General features: G+C 36.3%; 1 long non-coding RNA gene across 1 annotated transcript in view; it reads left to right on the plus strand.

The window, feature by feature from the left end:
- The window catches only part of LOC119874040, a 119,493-nt gene that overhangs the window by 82,892 nt on the left and 14,869 nt on the right, over positions 1–21,732 (plus strand). The window contains exon 2 of the long non-coding RNA XR_005366388.1: positions 20,000–20,142. This is a non-coding gene — a long non-coding RNA (uncharacterized LOC119874040). The remainder of the gene's footprint in view (positions 1–19,999; positions 20,143–21,732) is intronic.

Consider the following 21,732-nt stretch of genomic DNA (forward strand, 5'->3'; position numbering starts at 1 on the left):
CCCACATGAATGAGAACATATAATGTTTGTCCTTCTCCGACTGACTTACTTCACTCAGCATAATACCCTCCAGTTCCATCCACGTTGAAGCAATTCTTTGTCCATGGACAGAAACAGGGGTCAGAGTGAAGATACAGACTGCTCAAGGTCACGTGACTCTAGGAGAGAGCCTGGTGCGTGAATGATGTTCTTTCTGCTTCGCGACTATCGCATACTTGAAGGTGTTTTGATTTGTCGAGCCCCACAAATTGAAAAGCCCTAATATAGGACACGAAAACAAAATAGGAAGGCCTCTGCTGAATAATACTTACTTTAAATGCAAATGGATAATTGTAATAAATTGGGTCATTTTAAAAGATACCCAGAAATGTAATTTGCTTATTTCCTGGAAAAGAAATAATTCAAAATCATTTTCACTAAATGAAGCTTTCTAAAATTATTCTACCATTTCTCTTCTTTTTTCTCCCCTAAGAATATATAAAAGGTCACCTGCCATTCCTTTACTTTGGCTGCCTCATAAAAGTTCCTTTCAATTCAAGCATGAATGCATTTTAATTGCTTATAATTTCATGTCTTTGTATAAATGGAGTCCCATTCAAAAACAAATGCTTATGCAGTGATCTTGGTTTATTTTTACTCAGTTGTCACTGAAATCACATTATCGTAGGCCTGCTTATTGGTCTTACTTACATATTTGTCATAAATCTATAAGAAAAATATTTAAATGGTTTTCAACTGAAGGTGAAGCATCTGATACTTTATTAAAAATATTGAAAAGTATATTTTTGCCAAGGAGATAGGAATAAGATAAATTAAGTAAACAAACAAGCATTCTTTATTTATAGGGCTTTGAGGTATTTTCCATCAAGCGAATGAATATCATAATTTATTCATTAAAGATTTTCTTTAGAAAAAAATACTTGCAAAAAAGCACCCAGCAACTCTGAAGACTCAAATATGGAAATAGAAAGAAGTCTATAGAAGTGGCCAGTGAAAAATAAGGAAAAAATTTAAGAACTTCTTCAGAAAGAAAAAGCAAAAGATGAGGACTGCTTTAGTGGTAAATACAGTTTTTGTCTGCTTATTTCTTCAAAAGGGTCATTTGAATTTGCATTTGGGGGAAAGTTGATGGAGTAAATGAATTTTCTTCCTCTTTCCAAGACTAGCTTTCATTAATAGAACTTTTCTATTCAGAGTTTATTGAAGATAAATAGATGCTGGCAACTCCTGTTAGGATCCCTGAATGCTATGGTGAGACCAGCAGAACGCCTGGGATGTCCAATGTTACCATCCAGTCTGGGACACAAATAAAGAATTATAATCAGCCCTGATGGATGGTTAAAAAAATAACAAAAGCAAAGACAGTTATAAACTCAGTCAAGTCTTCCCCCAAAATATGGCTTTTGGACAGACAGCTGAAAAATCAGCAAGAATTACCTGATAAAATGACGACAGAGAAAAAAAAAAAAAGTCTAGGAATCTTCCAGAATGAAATTATTTGAAAGTTAATGGACCTGCCCAAAGTGTATGCCCATTGTATGTCATTGTATGTCCAAGACACTGTTAATGTATCCATATGGCAGGGTAGTGGTCTTAAAAGTAGGTTTTGTTTTGTTTGATTAGTTTTGAAGCTGTGGGACTCTTTCTTTAAAGAGATACTCCTGTGTACTCTCTCCTCTTCCCCACATAGACAGCTACTATGAAAGAATGTGAGGTTGTAAAGATGTCCTAAAGTCTGGCTCCGCCCAAAGACTTTTGCACCCTTCAACACACTCACAACATAGGAAGACAATGACCCACCCACAGGCAGTGCATACATATGCTCATTCAATAGTCTCTGGAAGTGCTTTGTAGAAGCCTAGTATTCTTTGGGGCATGGTTTTCATGCCACTGAGCTAGAGTGTGATGGAAAAGACAAAAGGAAGGGAGATTAACTAGTTGATGGACTGTGAAGGACTTTGTAAACTATCTTTGAAGTTCATCTGTGAGCTCATCTTTGACATTACCTGTGAATTTAAAACTCATATTGAAGGCAACAAAGACATAATAATGACTGTTATGGGGGACGCTGGTGGTGTTGAGTGATCACATAATGTTTTAATAAATTACTTTCACCCTAGTGGCAGGGAGCCAATTATGAGGCCCTCGAGACAACTAGGTGAGAAATGACAGGCCTGAGCTAAGGTAATGGCAAAGGGGATGAGTGAGCAGAAGTAAATACACTTAAGAGATGTTTAGGAGGAAAACCTGACAGGTGAGGTGATAGTTGGATGGAATTGGTTGTTAGGAGCTGATTGTTTATATCGCCCTCTCCAAATCTTTATGTTGAAATCCGAATTGCCAATGTGATGGTATTAGGGTGATGATTGGGACATGAACATGGAGCCCTGATGAATGGAATTCATGCCCTCATCAAAGAGACCAGAAAGAGCTCTCGGCTGGCTCTCTGCCATGTGAGGATACAAAGAGAAGACAGCTACGTGCAAATCAGACAGCATATCCTTGTCAGCCCCCTACCAGACTGGCACCCTGATCTCAGACTTTCAGCCAACAGAGCTGGGAGAAATAAATGTCTATTGTTTATAAGACATTCAATCTCTGGTACTTTGTTATAGCAGCCCAAACTAACTAAAACAGTAGTCAAAGAGGAATGGGTTTCTTCCTCGACCAACCATAGGGACAGTAACAACATTTACTGAAATCAGGGACACGGAAGGAAGAACAGTGAAAGGCAATGAATACACTTACTTGAGAAAATGTTGGGTCTGTCCTGCTTGCATGATATTCATTTTATTTGGTTTCTTTAATAATTTCAAGTTAGTGGAGTTAATGGAGTTAGAGATTTTGTAGATGTGAATAACAACTTTACTTCTCAAGCATCCCACTTTTTCCTTTTCTTTACACTAATGAGAAGTGAGCAAGGATGATAGGCACCTAAACCTAAAGGTCCCAGATAAGATTTTTAAGTTATACCTGTTTTTTTTTTTCTGGGTATCTTCAATATTTTTTACAGTTATTTCCTGGTTCAAGTCTTGTCCTCTCTGAATAATCAAAACTTCTCCGCCTTGGCTCAAGCTGTACTTTATATGGTTACTTGAAAAAAAAAGGAAGTTGTGCCTTTCTTTCTACCTTCTTTCTCATTGCTCCAGAGGCTGCATGTATGAGGAAATCTACTTAAATGCATAAAGGTTCCTGGGTGGGTGTGGGAGCCATATTACTATCTGTGGTTTTCGCCCTGCTGACTCCAAATGCTGGGTATCAAAGTCTGACCTACTTTTATGGTGGTTACCTCTCTTCTCTATTTTAGAGCCTGTTTTCTTGTCACTGGGAACCCAGCAGATTCTTACCACAGGCTTAATATTAAAGATCATGCAGGAGAAATGTGGCTGTTTCCCTTAGCTAATGCCACACTGACTCTGTACATCCTCATGATGCTTTGTTTTTGTCTTTCCTGCACTGGACAGTCTTGGGTGGGGATGGGAAGGCTAACAGCCAGGCCCTGCCTTCAGCTCCTTTTTTCGCTTACCTGAGCCCACAGAACATATAGAGTTAGCTCTTTGGACAACTCTGGTGAGCAATATTTGCCCTTTCCCAAATTGCTATGCTGCTCTGCCCTCTTTCTCGCTTCTTTCTTCTTGTTCTGACAGCATTGAGGTGACTCAGAAACAACCAGACAGGGAATAAAACACTGACCCTTCCAGTTTCATGAGGATTTAAGGCACTCCCAAATTTGAAGTGAGTAGATTAAATATATCCCCTTCTACACCTGCAAGTTGAAGCGTGAGGGAAGGAGAAAGAAATGGTTTCCATTTTTATGAACTCATCTCTTCCCCCAGGTACCAACCAATCCCTCTCACCTTTCTGCCTCATTCTGTTATTGGGAAGGCAGAGGACAAGGAATTGGCCAGACAGATTCCACAGGAATGCTCCCTCTTCCCAATCCTGGAGGTAGTTTATGTAGCAGTCAGGAGGAGATTCCTTTGGTTTTACCAAAGGAATATGAAATACACAGACACTCATTTTCAGCTATGAATTGTCACCAAGGTAAACCTTAACACTGGCCAGTAAGCCCAAAGATTTAAAATAGGATATCAGTGCTTCCTCTAAATTCTAAGGAGAAGCAGACCATAACAGCTAGGTAGATAGGAAGCTCTATCAACTCCAACTCTAGTAAGAAACTACTCGACTGCTATTGAGGAGATATGCATCTGATCATGGCTGTTGCCCCATCTCTGTCTAGTTGTTTCATGTTACCTTATTTCTAGTTTTCTTCTGGGGATATTTCAACCCAAGGCCGTTAGTGACATTCATTTATACTTGTGTGTGTCAGTAGTATTTGTATGTTTTGTGTATATGTTTATAAGTTTCAAAGAAATATTTTTACTTTATCAAAGCTAAGAAAGAGAGCTCCTGAGGGAAGGAAACTAACTTTTTTTTTTCTCAGCCGGTATTGGAATTCAATTCCAAATAAGAAGCAAAAATATCTACTGTATGCAGACCATAGTAATGGCTAGAAAAAAATGTCAGTTCATTTTTCTCACAGCCATATTTCCCAGCTCCAATAAAGTAAACATTGATCTTTGAATTCTTACACAATACCAATTTGGGAATTTGGAGACATTCATCCCTGTATGGAAGCTGGCGGAAACTTTGAGGCCAGAGGAATAACAAAGTTAGTTTAAAAATCAAATTTTTGGACACTCTGATGCTCTGCTACATCTACCAGATGGCCATGCTACATCATTCAGGCTGCCACCCTTTTAAATATAACCTGCATGCCAATTCAATCATGTTTCGTTCATCTCCTTATCCCAACTGACCAAAGAAAATACTAGCTTCTATGTTTCCCCCCACCTACGTTACCTTTTTGTATTTCTCACTAAAGCAAAGAACCTGCAAGGAAGGAATCAGAACCTTCTGTGAAATATAGCCAGGAGTTGCTGCCAACAGGCTGAAAAGAACTAGGGAGTGTGTAACATCATTAAGTTTACAAAAAATGGCAAGACCAGGAACAAAAGGACAAGAGAAAAAAAAGTTAAAAAATCTCAACCCCCACTTCCAACACACACACACACACACACACACACACACACACACACACGTAAATACAGTCCATCATGAATTGTAATGCTTAAATCTAGCCATATCATTTATAATAACAATTAATGGTTGTATAGCACTTTACATTTTCGAATCATTTTTACATATTATGCCATTTGATCTTCACAACCTACATAAGTCAGAATGACTATTTCCTGCTGTTTTGAAGATGGAGAAAGAAGTGCCAATGCATAATCAAGACAAATCAAGATTTATGTATATAAATTTATTTTCTTGTAAGGAACCTAATTCATTTGTCTTTTTAAAGTTTTATTGAGATACAACTGGCACAACATTAAAGTCCTATATATTTAAAATGTACTATTCAGTAAAGTTTTGCCCTGTGTATACACACATGAAAACCATCAGGAAAATCAAAATAATTGATTATCTACATTTTACATTACCCACAGGGGTTGGGTTTCTTTACGTCCCTTTGTAATTCCTTCCCATGGATTGGGTTTCTGTCACTGTACTTCAGTTTGCATTTTCTAGGTTCTCATATAAATGGAATCAGATAGTATGTACTTTGCCTAGATTTGTTCACTCACAACAAATATTTTGAAATTTATCCATCCCATCTTATGTATCAATTATCCATTATTTTAATTGCTGGATAGCATTCCATTGTATGGGTATACCACAGTTTATTTCCATTCACCTGATGAAGGACATTTGGATTATTTCCAATGTATGGATATTACATATAAAACTGTAATGGGGCAGCCCGGGTGGCTCAGCAGTTTAGCACAGGCTTCAACCCAGGGCATGATCCTGGGGACCTAGGATCAAGTACCATGTCGGGCACTGAATGGAGCCTGCTTCTCCCTTCGCCCGTGTCTCTGCCTCTCTCTCTCTCTCCCTTTGTGTCTCTCATGAATAAATAAATAAAATCTTTTAAAAATAATAATCAATCAATCAATCTGCAGTGAACATTCATGTATAAGCAATCTATCTATGTGGGCCTAGAGTTGTCTTTGTGGAATGATTGCAGTTACAAAATTAATTTCATTAGTAAATATATGGATATGCAAGTTATCTATTTCCTATTGGCATCTTTGTATCTTTTATTGGCATCTTTGGTAAATGTATATTTCTTTCTTTCTTTCTTTCTTTCTTTCTTTCTTTCTTTCTTTCTTTCTTTCTTTCTTGAGACTGGGGAGAGTCAGAGGAGAGGAAGAATCTTAAGTAGACTACACGCCCAGCAGATCCTGACACAAGGCTCAATCTCACAACCCTAAGATTATGACCCTGAGATTATGACCTGAGCTGAAAACAAGAGTGGGATGCTTAACCAACTAAGCCAACCAGGTGCCCCTGTAATTGTGTATTTCAATGACTCTAATGATCTAAACTTCTTAAGAAACTAGAGGTAAAGCAAGTTAAGCCAAAGTAAGTAGTACACAGGGAATAAGAATAGAAACAATAATGAGTGAAATGGAAAATAGAAAATTATAGTAAAATAAATGAAATGAAACAAAGTTTGTTTTAAACAGAGCTGGTCAACTTTTGGACTTTTCTCACAATCATTCATTCAATCAATCAATCAATAGGAGATCTGAATTACTATTATCAGACAAATGTCATTAATTAACCAATAGAGGGACAGCAGGATGGCTCAGCAACTGAGCATCTGACTTCGGCTTAGGGCATGATCCTGGGATCCGGGATCAAGTCCCATATTGGGCTCCTTGCAGAAATCCTGCTTCTCCCTCTGCCTGTGCCTCTGCCTCTCTCTCTCTCTCTGTGTGTGTGTCTCTCATGAATAAATAAATAAAAATCTTTTAAAAAATGAACCAATAGAGATAAAAAGAATAATACTATAAGACATATTATGCCAGTTATTTTTACAAATTAGATGACATGGAATATTTTTTAGAGGCATTATATACTGAAGCTTTTAATCGTGAAAAAATCTATAATATCTGTAACATCAAATGTACCTAAAAATTATATTCATAGTTCAAATTTTCCCATGAAACAGATCCAAACTCAAATCGGTTCACTAGCAAATTTGACCAAAAGAATAAGAAAAAATAATGCCAATTCTGTATAAACCCGTTCCAGATTCTTAACTCATTTTATGATGCTAGGAGTACCTTGACACCAGAACCAGAAAATTGTTGCAATAAAAGCAGCTCACAGATAACAATGTCTCATATAACCAGACACAAAACTTCAATACTGAAAACTAAATTTAAAATATGTTAAAAGTGGGGCACCTGGGTGGCTCAGTGGTTGAGCATTTGCCTTTGGCTGAGGTCGTGATCCCTAAGTCCCAGGTGCAAGTCCCTAATCAAGCTCCCTATAGGGAGACTGCTTCTCCCTCTGCCTATGGCTCTGCTTCTCTGTGCCTTTCATGAACAAATAAATAAAAATTTTAAAAATAAATAAGTAAATAAATAAATAAATATGTTAAAAGTATAATATATCATAACATGGTGGAGATGTTTCTCCACAAAGCACGGTTTAATATTTGAAAATCATTTGAAAATATAATTTGCCACCATTAACAAACCAGCAAAGGAAATCCATATGATAAGCTCAATAGAGGCAAAAAAGCATTTAGCAACAGTTAAATATTTGCTATGATGAAAGAAATAATGGTTTATATATTAAAGGAAAAATGCTTTAGAAAACATAACTAATAAAATTGTTAAAAGAAAGAGCAATGAAAATCTTAAGCTGGAGAATAGATCTTGTGAAGACATAATTGATGAATCAGAATATTGATCTAGAGAAACAATCTGGAGTCCAATTTAGAGATATAAAAAGATGATAATTTTAAAAATTGAAAATGCACAATATAAAAATGTAACATATCAGTGAAGAGAGATGGAGAGGATGAGGAAAAGAAATATGTAAAGAGACAATGATTATGATTCCTTATGAAATTCAGGAAAAAAAAAAAAAACCACCCTGCAAATCACACCAAATTTCAGAGAGATTCCTAAACAGAGTAACTAGAAAGAAATGAGCACCCATGCACACATAGGATAAACAAACTGCAGAACACCAAACACAAGGAGAAAGCAAAAGTAAAATGAGGGGATAGACAGTAGTAAATTATTCTTAAGTCTATATATATTATTCTCATGTGACGTCCATTCAGTATGAATAATAAGCGACAGGCATTTTAATCAAAGTGTGCATGAGATAATGCAATGCTAACTCTTTTTTTCAGTCTCTGCATCTTATTTATTTATTTATTTAAATTCAATTAGCCAACACATCGTGAGTTTCAGAGGTAGTGCAATCCTAACTCTTAAACAATAAAACAGAATTACAACTAAACCAATAAAGGAAGCAAAATAAAATGAACTAAACTTAATTAATTTAAGAAAAATGGTAATGGAGATAAATGAAGCTAAGAAAAAAAATTTAACTCAAAAATACTAATGCGTTAGAAAAAAGTTAAAGATACTAGTAATCAGAGTAAATGTAACAGAATAAATAAATATAAAAGATTCTTTGATTTTAGAATAACACAGGAATACAGTTTTATTTTTTAAAAGATGTTATTTATTCGTGAGAAACACAGACAAAGACAGAGACATAGGCAGAGGGAGAAGTAGGCTCCATGCAGGACTCAATCCCAGGACCCCAGGAACACAACCTGAGCCAAAGGCAAATGTTCAACCACTGAACCATCCAGGCATCCTGAGCATGTAGTTTTAAAAGATGCTTCTAGAATATAAGGAAACTAGCACTAGGAAATGTTGAGGACACTCAGGCCCATAGGAACTAGATTTGGGTTTCATTTCATTCCCTTTCATTAACCTGTTTATTAGGTAACTTGAATCTCTGGTCATAAATCCTGTCACTGTAATCTGTATATGTAATAGTAAGCTAAATATGTAACAGATAGCCTTTAAAATCAATTAATTAGTTCTATATATTCCACATAAATATTGAAATGATAAAACTAAGGAATAAAACAGGTAGAAATATAATACAAACAATATGACTAATTTATGTACATTTTAGAAACCCACAAAAAGTAATCTGTAGTATTTTTGAGACATTTGTATGTTCTAAAAATATTTTTTCTTCATTTGACAAGATTATATGTATACACATATATGTGTGTATACATTTGTATCTATCCTTCCAGATAATAGTTGCTCCCAGTAAAAGTGAAGAATAGAGAGTAGGCCTCATATTTTATTTCCTAAAAAAACTGACACAAATACCATAAAATATTGTAATTAATAAACTCTGCTGTTGGTTAAATAGGTTTGTGATTTATTTGTCTATTTACTTTTTACATGTTTATATATATATTAACATCTTTAAGAGAGAAAAAAGGAGAATGACAAAGATGAAGGCAATATACAAACCTTTTGCTAAAATTTAAACTATTTATTTGACCTTGTTTAACAAGAGTAAGAAAAAGTACTTAGAAGTTTGAAGTGTTCAATTATTATCAATGATGTTCCCCATGAACTAGGATTATAAGTGGAAATAGTTATTTCCACTCAGACAAAGTTTATGACAAGATAAAGAATAGTTGGGTGGGTAATCTAAAATGTGATCAGAAACTATTTAAAGAAGGATTATCCATAACATTGCCACACATTCAGAAACGTTTATCTTTATTCTCACATTTAGTAACAACATTGTTGAATATTTTATTTAATATTACATGAATTTTGATTAATTCTCCCTGTTTGTATCAGAGAATGATTAGGAGTCATAAAAGGAATTCAATCAATACCAAACTCTTGGAGATCCCCAAAGGAAAACACTACCATTTGGAATGAGTTTTGTCAAGGTAGTTACTGAGAAGTTCTGCTCAAATACCTACTTAATTACTGAAACGACAAGGCCAAATCCTTAGTAGAGGAGAAATACCTTTTTTAAGACTTGAGATTAGTGTGGTGGTTAAGGAAAACAAAAATAGCTTTTGAAGGTATGCCTATCTAAGAGGAGAACCCACCTACCTACCAGTAGACACCAATAATCCCATAGTCTCCACTGGTGGGGCTGACCTGGATTTAAAGTTCTCTTCTTCACTAGCTACATGGACAAAGGTCCATCTTCTCTCAAAATTTATGGGCAGGATCCAGAGCAGCACCCGTATTCATCTGGATAAAGCCTGGTCAAGAGTTAGATTTCAGAGTACCCGTATTCATCTGGATAAAGCCTGGTCAAGAGTTAGATTTCAGAGTACAAGGAGAAATAGAGGAAATATCTGAAGTGAAACCCTTCCTCTGGAAATAGGGTGGATGTTTTCTGCAACAACTAGGTATTTAACATTAAAAGACTTTAAAAAGATTTATATAGTGTGATGATGGTAGAGGGGGTAGTGGCAGTAGACCAGCGTTACTGGACAACATGGGAAGGATAAAAGTGCGATGTGATTGACCTACCAATATCAGGGTTTGGTATATATTTATATACACAATGTATATATGTATGTATGTATGTATATTACTCCCCAAATTGTTATTTTGATATGATTAAACATGTACAATTTACATCACTTTCCTAGGAGTAAATATATTTATCTTCACAACACCTGCTTGTAACTTTTAAATCATATAAGTTTTTCCATGCCTATTTTTTTAATTGGTTTTATTTTTTAAGACTTTATTATTTATTTGAGAGACAGAGAGAGAGTGAGAGAGAGCATGAAAAGGGGGAGGGGCAGAGGGAGAAGCGGACTCTCCACTGAGCAGGGATCCCAGTGGGCTTGATCCCAGGACCCTGAGATCATCACCTGAGCAAAGGCAGACGCCTCAATGACTGAACCACTCAGGTGCCCTTAATTAGTTTTAATATTTATTTTAAAATGCATTTGGGCAGCCCGGGCGGCTGAGCGGTTTAGCGCCTGATCCTGGAGACGCAGGGTCGAGTCCCACATCAGGCTCCCTGCATGGAGCCTGCTTCTCCCTCTGCCTGTGTCTCTGCCTCTCTCTCTCTCTCTCTCTCTGTATGTGTGTGTGTCTCATGAATAAATAAATAAAATCTTTAAAAAAATAAAATAAAATGCTGGCATTTAAATCCACAGAAGTTTATTCTAAGCTCTCGCTTGTTCACCTTCTCCTTAAATACTTAGAAAGAAATCTTGACTATCCTCATGTCTTCCTGGGGAGACTGGGAACATATTGATGATAAATATGGTTTATCTGAAAAAACAGGACATTTTGTCTGCAGACACAAGCAAAGCAGAATTTCTCAACGGCAAAGCTGGTCAGACAACGGCCCAACCCATTGCCTGAAAGGCAGGGGTTAAACCCAGACTTTGCTTCAAGATTTGGGACTCGAAATAGCCAAATGTATGACAAGATAACTCCTTTTGCTTATATTAAGGGATTGCTGTTAATATTTCAAATAAGGGTAGATACTCTGACATGGCATTTCTTTAAATCCCTGTGGTTCTATCACAGGGAATAGCCAGCCCTCTTCTGGAAAGCACTATGTCAGCTAAAGTTATAGTACATCACAAAACCTGCATTTTACACAAGTGGATGAATTCTTAAAGAACAAAATAGCAAATATAATGTTTCTGTTTTGTTTTGTTTTCCTAGGAGAAATCAGCAGGAGCTCTTTATCTCTGAGATAAAGAACTTCCTGGGGTGGGGGTGGGGTGGAGAGACTCAGAATAAAGATGCTTGTTTCAGCATTTCCTAGAGAAAGCAAGGAATTTCACATGTGATTTTTTAAGAAAGTATCTTGAATTAATTTGACATTAATTATTCACTTGGTAGTCCAAATTACACATTTTCTTTGCATAAAAACCAGGTGTGCTCCAAACACCCAAAGCATCTGCTATCTTTTGCACACAAGACAAAAAAGGATAACACTGTTAACTCATCTTTACTTTCAGTGGCATAACAAAAGTCACTGAATAGGATCCTTTTCTCTCTTTTACTTTGAAATGGAAGATGTGCTTTGGGTACTATACCAAACCGTACCAAATTTAGTGAAGATACATATGATAAAAATGTAAAACTTCAAAAATTTACATTTTCACTTTTGTCACCAAGAAATCCAAAATAATTTCAGGTTTAGCATCATATTTTTTGCCATGGCCTATTAAAATGGCATGTTAATAATCAGGTCCTAGGGAGGATTACTGTCCTTTTGGAAAGAATAACAAGTTTATAAACATTTAAAGACACGAGCCCTTGGGATGAGATAAATTGGAATGATTAATCAGTGAAGTTATTCAAAATGTCAGTTTTGCTGTAGAAAGCTTTATGTTTTTAAAGCCCAAAGTCTAGGAATACTGTTAAGTGATAGGAATCTCCACGAAAAGCATGGATGAAGCAATGAAGAGCTTGCCTGGCCTATGTTTGTAATAAAGAAGATTGCATGAATCTGTCTTGTTTGCATGAATCTGTCTTGTTCTGTTCACTTACACTAAATGGAACAAAATATTTGGTATGGTGTAACTGCTGCGGTAATTCCACAAAATAAAGTAAGTTTCACACTATCCACAGCAGGCTCTTCCCTTTCCTAAATATTGTAATTAAGCTCTTTAGTACTTCATGTGAGACCAGCTTTTAATAAGAAGAAATAAAATGTATATTCATTCATCCACAGGTCATACGATCACAATTTAGACAAGGAATAAGCAAAATGATTCTTCTTTCTAAAGTGATAAGGGGAATACTTTCCTGAAAAAAAATTCAAACAATGGATATTGTAATCACCTGCCCCAAAACTACTTAAAATAACTGGTAGATGACCTACTTTTTTCTTTTTTTTCTTTTATTTTTCTTCTTTCTCTTCTTCTTCTTTTTTTTTTCAGATTTCCATGATGGGTTAGTTTTCAATATAGATTTCACATTTTGATGATGTTGCATCTTGTATTTTTTCACTCACATTTTGCCCATTTTCAGCTATTCCAGAGCAAAGGAAATGTTGGTGAAGATTGTGCGCTTTTAGGGAAGAAGAAAATTGAAAATTCACAATACTCTTTTGCTTTAAATATATTACAAAACTAGTTAGTGTTAGGAAAAAAGTACAAATTTCAAATGTGGAGACCAGTCATTTCTCAGTAAGCTTTACAGAGAGCAGTAAGAATCCCTAGTTCTTAGAATCCCTCTCTCAATAAACTCTACAAAAATAATTTTGCTTAAGAAACACATTCTTCTTTTAGGTTTCACCTTTGTCAGAAGTTTGACAGTGATGGGAAAATTAAAATCATCATCAATATTTTAGTTGAAGTGATTCATCCAAATAATAGTTCACACACTGTTCCTAATTTACCTCAATATCAAACTTTAAAAAAATGCATCAGTTAGGTAAGATTATACGTCTCCATTACCAATGAGAACAAATGGAAACTTAAGCAAAATAAACATTTCAGGTCTTTCAGGGTGCACAACAGAAATTAGGAAGGGTGTAGCTATTTCCCACTCAACACAATCATCTGATTGAATTGGCAAAGCTACGCATACTTGATATTTGTTATTCTGTTGACATATCCCTCAGTTCATCTGGTGATATAATATGCCAGACATAGCTGTACTCACTGAGGGTAGTGATGAGGTGAACAAACATTGTCGAGACACACAAGAATTTTAGTAAAACATTAATTACGAAAATAAACAGAAAATTGCTAAAGTGCTATTAATAGTTCACTTTAGTCAATAACAAGTTGATGTCCACACTGACTACTTAAATGTTCTTGAGAAAGGACATTCTGTTACAATATTTCACCATATTTTGTAAGCCTCTCATTTTCTGCTCTTAAATTCAGAATTTTTATATAATGTTTTACTTCCTCAGCTTACACTAACAAAGTATTCTCTTAAGTGAAACTGAAATTAGAGAAGTAGTCATATCACTGATGTCTTCCCTATTTTTTAAGATTTTATTTATTCTTTTTTTTAAATTTATTTATTTATTCATCAGAGTCCCAGAGAGAGAGAGGCAGAGTCACAGGCAGAGGGAGAAGCAGGCTCCCTATGGGTAGCCCAGAGCAGGACTTGATCCCAGGACCCTGGAATCACAACCTGAGTGAAAGGCAGATGCTCAACCACTGAGCCACCCAGGTGCCCCTCACTTGATTATTTTGTACATATAAAAACATATAAACTTCATAGATATTTTATGTAAAGTAATTTGGTACATAGGAACTAAGATCTTTACATCCATTCAAAATGCATAGCATCCTGAATCACCAATTCCATGAGTAGGTTGCAATATAATATTGTATTGTATTATTATATTTCTATTATCAGATTCAAAGTATTAAAAAATAGTGCAGATCTTAAGGTATAAATTGAAAAGAGTTGACAGTGCTATACTCTGTATTTTGGCATTTGCGTATTTTATTTTACTATTCTGTCTTTAGTTCATTGGATACACCTGTGGTCTTTTGCAAATCTGTGTCATGAGCTAAGAGTATATATGAAGTATTTAAAAGGAACATATTCACACAAATAACTATAGGAAAGTATTTTATTTCACATAAATATGACTGTAGCATATGATTTCCTTTAACTATCAGAAGCATGTCAAAGTTCTGTCTGTGTAGTTTGCTGAGATATAACATTAATAAAATTCATGATAACTGTATTTTGGGTTGTTTTCCCTAGCTTTTCATCTCCCAGAAAATCTTTCCATTTCAACTTTTTATTTTAATCTGGGAATTTGTCTTTAAAAATGAAAATAATACCTTTATATTTGAAGAGAGAAAAATCAAGATTCAGAGAGATAAACTGGTTTATTCAAAGTATCAGAGAAGTTGAAGTAGAGTACACATCTTAACTCTCATTCCAAACCTCTTCTCACTTAATTTTTTTGGTCTATATTTTGAATTCCTTCCTTTTAAGATTTAATGTAAGAGTTCACATCTTTTGAAATATTTTCCTGATTCTCTGCCATTGTGATGGTCAGTCTTGGCTTACCCTTCTTCTATAATCCCCTACCACAACCTTCATAACAGTATTTACTCCATTGAATCAGATCATCCCTTGAGGGGTAACAATCTACCTGGGAGGAGGTGTCACGTCTTACTTATTTTACATACTTGTCCCAAATCCCTAGCAGACTTCAGTCCACATGCTCAGAAGGCACTTAAGAAATACGAAAGCAATCAAATTAACAACATTTTAATTTTAAAATAGTTTCATGGTTAAAATTGTGACCATAGTCTAAAGCAGGGTGGATACAATGCCTGTACATTTCTCCTCACATGTAAAACAAGCAAAATACTGATCACCACCACTTTTTAAATCCTGCTTCAGAGGAGGAACAATTCCAGGAAGTGCTTTCTCAGAACCGTGGTATGCCCAATAATGATTTTTCAATGCCAGAAATGCTAATTTACCTAGGCTGTATCATCAATTGTGGAAGCACTTCTCTTAGGAGTGATGTCACAGCACGGCAAGTTGGCAATTATTTGAGGAGTTATTTCAATAACTGCACAGCTCTTTGTCTGATTAATGAAACTGCCAATGGATTTACAACTCCTGTTATGGAAATGTATCATTGGAGATTTGCTGAATGGTGTGTCATAAATTCTAGACACCTGAGAAATTACGACAGATTTTGATTAGAACGGCTACTTTCATCTTCCCTTTTTCACTAAATTCACTTCTCATTAACAACTGCTACCACTGTCTGCTATAAGAGACAGGAAGATGGCTATTTGTGACAAAATATTCTGTTTGCTAACGCCGTTTGTTCTTGCACTGTCTACACTATCTACAATTCCTTGTGGACAATATTTAAGCATGCAAAAACAGATTCAAATAGGAATAATGTCAGAGAAGAAAGTTTCCTTGGAGTGTATAATGTTTCTGGTGACTGGAGGCAGGTTCAAAAAATATTGATAAACAAAGCAATAAGACTCAGCAGAATATAAGTTATAGGCCAAATACTTTATGCACTGTTAGGAAGGAGGCTTCAGGCTGAGTGTCATTAGATGCACAGGGGAAGAATTATTGTTCTATAATTCAAACCTCAAGATATCTAGAGATGATTGCAAAAGCACAAATATTTTTGTTATTTCTCTTAAAGAATATTGTATTTTTAAAGGTGTGTGTAAAAAAGGACAATTTTAATACCCCCAAAATAATCACAAACTTTTATTTCCATTAGCATGATGAAATGAACTATATTGAAAACACTTAAAATTACCAAAAGTTGAGTTAAATCTTAGATATATCATATACATTTAATCACGAGCTAACATTTATTTCAAAAGTAATCAATTCTAAATAATATTTTTCTCTCCTAATATGAAAACTCATTTTGGACTAAATAGGAGGTTATATAGATTAGTTACAAATAAGTGATTCATAAGAACAAAGTAATACATTAGGAATCCAAAGATGACCAGCCTTTACAATGTGGTCCTTTTTATACAAACCAAATAAAAACCCTCACTGGAAAGCTAAATTGTTACAAAGGAAACAAAGTGAAAGAATCCCAGTATATAGCAGTGGAAGCAGATTATCTAAAGACTAATCTGTTTCATCATATTTAACAAAGAACAAGAATAGAAGCAGATACCAGAGAAGAATCGATTTCCTCTCTTTCCACTCAAATCATACAATACGCCTCTAAAAATTATGATGCAAGCAAGAATGCATTATTATAGTGAGTGTCAGACATAGTCCTTAAATATACCGGAGACAAAAGTAGGAGGAGCCATGACTCATTTGTACTAAGGACACTAGCCCAAGACTTCCACCAAACCTCCTGTGTTAGTAGCTGAAATATTTACCAGATCCCAGATACTCCTCTATTCACCTCACACATATCAGTCCATTTGCTTCTTACAGGAGTTCTATGAGTCAAGTACTAATAGTATCTTCATTTTCTAGTTGAGGAAAGGGATGCACAAAGATTGCACAATTGATACTTTGTAGCACAGGGATTTACAGCCTCACAGTCTTGGCTTCAGAGTCCAAACAAAACAAAACAAAACAAAACAAACAAACAAACAAAACCAGCACCACCAATAACAAGAACAAAAAACAGAGTCCATGCTCTTTCCTCTCTGATATGCAGGCTTCAACAGTAGTATTCTTCAAAAAAGCCTGTGCAGAAGCCACTCAATAATGTATCTCAATTAAATTTTCTCCAGCATCTATTTCATTCCTTTTTTTAAAAATATTTTTTATTTATTTATTCATGAGAGACACACAGAGGGAGAGAGAGAGAGAGGTGCAGAGACACAGGCAGAGGGAGAAGCAGGCTCCATATGGGGAGCCCGATGTGGGACTTGATCCCAGGACTCCAGGATCACGCCCTGGGCCGAAGGCAGGCTCTAAACCGCTGAGCCACCCAGGCATCTCATCTATTTCATTCCTTATAGTTACTGACCTCTTATAGAACTGACCTCTCCTTGATGTTCTAGAGTACTTTCCTTTATTTTTTCATTTCTCTGCCTTCCCTTATGTTATCCACCCCCCATTTTCAGATTCACATTTCGTAAAAAAAAATATATATATATATATATATTTTTTTTAAAGATAAAAAAGATAGCATAAAGATATATATATATATCTTTAGGCTTCAAGAATAGATCCCTGAGACCCTGAAAATTTCAGAATTATTCCAAGTAAGAAAATGAAACTATCCTATCATTGGTATTTGTGTGGCTTTTTGAGAACAAATTGAACAATATCTTTTTGTCACGGCCCTCAGTTGGAATATGTACTGGTTACTTAAGAAACTAGCTGAAAATAAATAACAAAAAAAAGTTAATTGGCTGAGAACTTTTCATTTTAATGTTTTGTGAACTAAAAGAGGAAAATATGAAGTTATAAAAAAGGACTGGTGATTTTTAAGGAACAACACATGTTGAAAATCCAAGGCAGCAACAAATGCAAATTATCTTTGATCATTCTATGAATGAATTTTCCGAGTATTGTGCTCAGCAATCACCACCAGTCAACATTAAGAAGAAGTCAAATCAGTATAACTAATTTGCTACTGATTTGGAATAAAATGGAATTAATAGTCCTATATATAATTAATAAAGCTAATAATGGACGAAATAAAAAGTAGCATGCAATGTAATCATATTATGTAACCTGTATATGAAAACCTTCTTCCAAAACAAACAAACAAACAAACAAAAAACACGGAAATCTAGTCAATAGAATATATCCTCCTCCTTCAATTTCTGAAGCCTAAAGAGAATGCTTAAGAGACAGAGGGGAACATGATTAATGTCCTTGTGTTGTAAATGTGACAGATCCTCTCTAATGAGACACTAGGTATAAACAAAGCAGGCTGAACCCCTTAACTACAGACCAGGGAGTGGAGAAAAATATATAGATCCTCTAAAAAGCCTCAACATCCTTAGAAACAAAGCTCTTAAAGTTTCAAAATTCCATGAGCATGGGATTCTTCTCAGCAGGTTTAGAGTCAGAGAACAGAAATAAAATAACCAAAGGAAAAATAAAGCAAACCAGCCAAACTTGCCAAGTTTACAAGTCATTGAATAAAATGAATAGTTTTTAAAAGGCCAACCAAGGGTAGTAAAATCCCTCATATAATTGTCACTAGAACCCTTGCTTGCCTTATAAGCATGCCTTCATAATGCATGGTATAAGAAATTCATACGTTCATTTATCAGGGCCTAGAGCTTCCTTGAAAGCTGCCATAAATAAAGGTAAATACACTTTTAAAAGATAAATAAGTAAAGATCTCCTCATCCGCACTAGGAGGGGTCCAGAAAATGTACTTTTCACCAGTTCTGTGAGAAATAAATTTGTGATAGGAGGCCTGGAGGCCCAGAGCCTCTGAGGAGCTCTGAGAATCCTCCTCTCTGTAGTCCAAACCTCACAGTGGGGACTGGAGTCGCTGACTTGGGAAACTCACAAGCAATAAGAGTAATTGGAAACTGAGTGGAAGGGACCATGTAGAAGCCCTGGACTGCCAAAGGCAAGGTGGGTGCAATTATCGTATAGGATAGCAAAGTCAAAGCACCAATCAGAATAAGTTGGCCCAGATAGGCCTTTGGTGTGCACTAGTTGAGCATGGTGTTCCTAGAAGTAAAATAAATAGGAAGCTTGCTAAATTCTTAACTTGATCTGTATGGGCAGAAAAGATCTAGGCTAAGTGACTAAAAGTCTAACCTGCATCATAAAAGCAGAGTCACAGTCCCTCATTCAATTCCCAGAATCGAGCCAGCTTAAAGACTCAGAACTCCTCAGATGTAAGGGATCCTGGGTGGCCTTGAGGAAGGACCTTCATATACTCCCCAAACTTTATACTGTTAATCTTTATCTTGGCCTTCCACAAAGGCACCTACCTCCTCCTGCCAGGATAACTGTGCACTCAAAGAAAGGAAATAATCTTCTTTCAGGTTATCCCTAAAAAGTTCTTGGAGAGTGACTGTGAAGTGACACTTAGTTCATGAGACCCCAAACACCGCTGTGACCCATCAGTCTAGGGATGGGCTAGTGGAGGTCAAATAATCGAGAAAGTATTTGCTCAACTCCATCCCACAGTGGACCTGGTCATCCCCATCATATGGTGATTTCCCTACTTCTGGAATGTATGATTGGAATAGATATACTCAGCAGCTGTCAGAATCCCTACATTGATTCCCTGATCTGTACAATGAGGGCTATTAAGGTGAGAAAGCACAAACAGAAGCCACTAGAGCTGCTTTTACCTGGGAAAATAGAAAATCAAAAGCAATACCATATTTCTGAGGGAATTATAGAGATTAGTGCCATCATTGAAGGCTTGAAGGATGCAGACAGGGGTAGCGATTCCCACCACAGCTCTATTCAGCTTGCTTATTTCACCTGTGTCAAAAATAAATAAATTTTAGAGAGTCACAGTGGATAACCCAGATGGCAACTCCAATTGCAGGAGCTATGTCAGATATGCTTTCACTGCTTGAGCAAATTAACACTCATCTGGTATACAGCTATTGATTGACAAATTACTTTTCCTCCATTCATGTCAATAGGGTCAACCCCACAACTATGGCTCTCTCTCCCAGCCTGCACCGATGGCCCCCTGTGGAGGTCCCTAAGATCAGGTGACAGAAGAGAAAAAAACTTGGGCCTGGTTGACAGATGGTTCTGCCTGGTATTTTGGCAGCTCCCAAAGGTGGGTAGCTGCAGCACTCTAGCTCTACTCTGGGACATCGTCGAGGGAGAGTGGTGAGGGGAAATCTTCCCTGTGTGTAGAACTTCCAGCAGTATCTGCTTGTTTACTCTGCTTAAAAGGAGAAATGGCCAGATAGGTGATTGTATACTAACTCATGGGCTGTGACCAATGGTTTGGCTGGATGATTAGAGATATAGAAGAAACATGATTGAAAAATGGGTGACAAAAAATATCTGGGGAAGAGGTACATGTGTATAGCTCTCTGAATGGGAAAGAAGTAAAGATATTTGTGTCTCTGTAAGTGTTCACCAAGGGTGACCGCAGCAGATGAGGATTTTAATAAGTGAATAGCATGACCTGTTCTATCGATACCAGTCAGCCCCTTTCCTTAGCCACCCCTGTCATCAACCAATGCTCATGAACAAAATTGACATGATGGCAAGGATGAAGGTTATTTATGGGTTCATGGAATCCCACTCATTAAGGCTGGCCTAGCTATCTAGTCATTGCTGAGTACCCACTCTGCTAACAACAGAAACAATGAGTACCAAATATGGCCCTAATCTCCAGAATAATCAGCCAGCTACCTGGTGGCATGTTGATTACATTGGACTGTTTTCATCATGGAAGGGGCAACATTTTGTTTTAACTGGAATAGACACATACTCTAGATACAGATTTGCCTTCCTTGCAGTCAATGTTTCTGTCAAAATTACCATCTATGGACTTATTGAATGCCTTATCCACCTCCTTATTCCATTCTGGATTGCCTCTGATCAAGGAACTCTTCTCTCAGCAAAAGAAGTATAGCAACAGGCTCATGCTCATGAAATTTATTGCTCTTACCATGTTCCCTCACCATCTTGAAGAAGCAGCCTTGATAGAATGGTGGAATGGCCTTTGGAAGCCTCACATAGAACACCAGCTATGTACCAATACCTTGCAGGACTGGGGTAAGGTTCTCAAGGATATATCTGGTGCTAATCAGCACTCAATATACACTGCTATTTCTCTCACAGCCAGATTACCAGATGCAGGAATCAAGGAGTAAAAATGAGAGTGGCACCACTCACTATTTACCCCAAGAAACTCACTAGCAAAATTCCTATTTCTGTTCCTGTGACTTAATGCTCTGCTGGCCTAGAGGCCTCCGTTCCAAAGGGAGAATGCTTCCACCAGAAGGCGCAACAATGATTCCATTGAACTGGAAGTTAAGATTGCCATCCAGATAGATACTTTGGTTTCCTCATGCCTCTGAATCATAAAAGGCAGCAACTTGATCCAGCAACTAATGAGCCAGATCCTTCAGGAATAAAGATTTGGGTCACTGCATAGAGAACTATGTCCAGCTGAGCTGCTTACAGAAAGCAAAGGGTAGATGAATAGATGGTGGAAAGAAGTTGTTACAAATACCAGCTATGACCATATGACCAGTTACACAAACAAGAACTATAATTGTCATGAGTAATCCTCCTTACTTTCTTGTGTGTGTGTGTGTATACACACATGTAGACTAGATATATACACACATATATACATTAATAAATACATATATATCTCAGATATTTTTCTTTTCTTCCCTCTGTTATT

Source organism: Canis lupus, chromosome 11 (assembly GCF_011100685.1).
Source record: "Canis lupus familiaris isolate Mischka breed German Shepherd chromosome 11, alternate assembly UU_Cfam_GSD_1.0, whole genome shotgun sequence".
Lineage (NCBI taxonomy): Eukaryota > Metazoa > Chordata > Mammalia > Carnivora > Canidae > Canis > Canis lupus.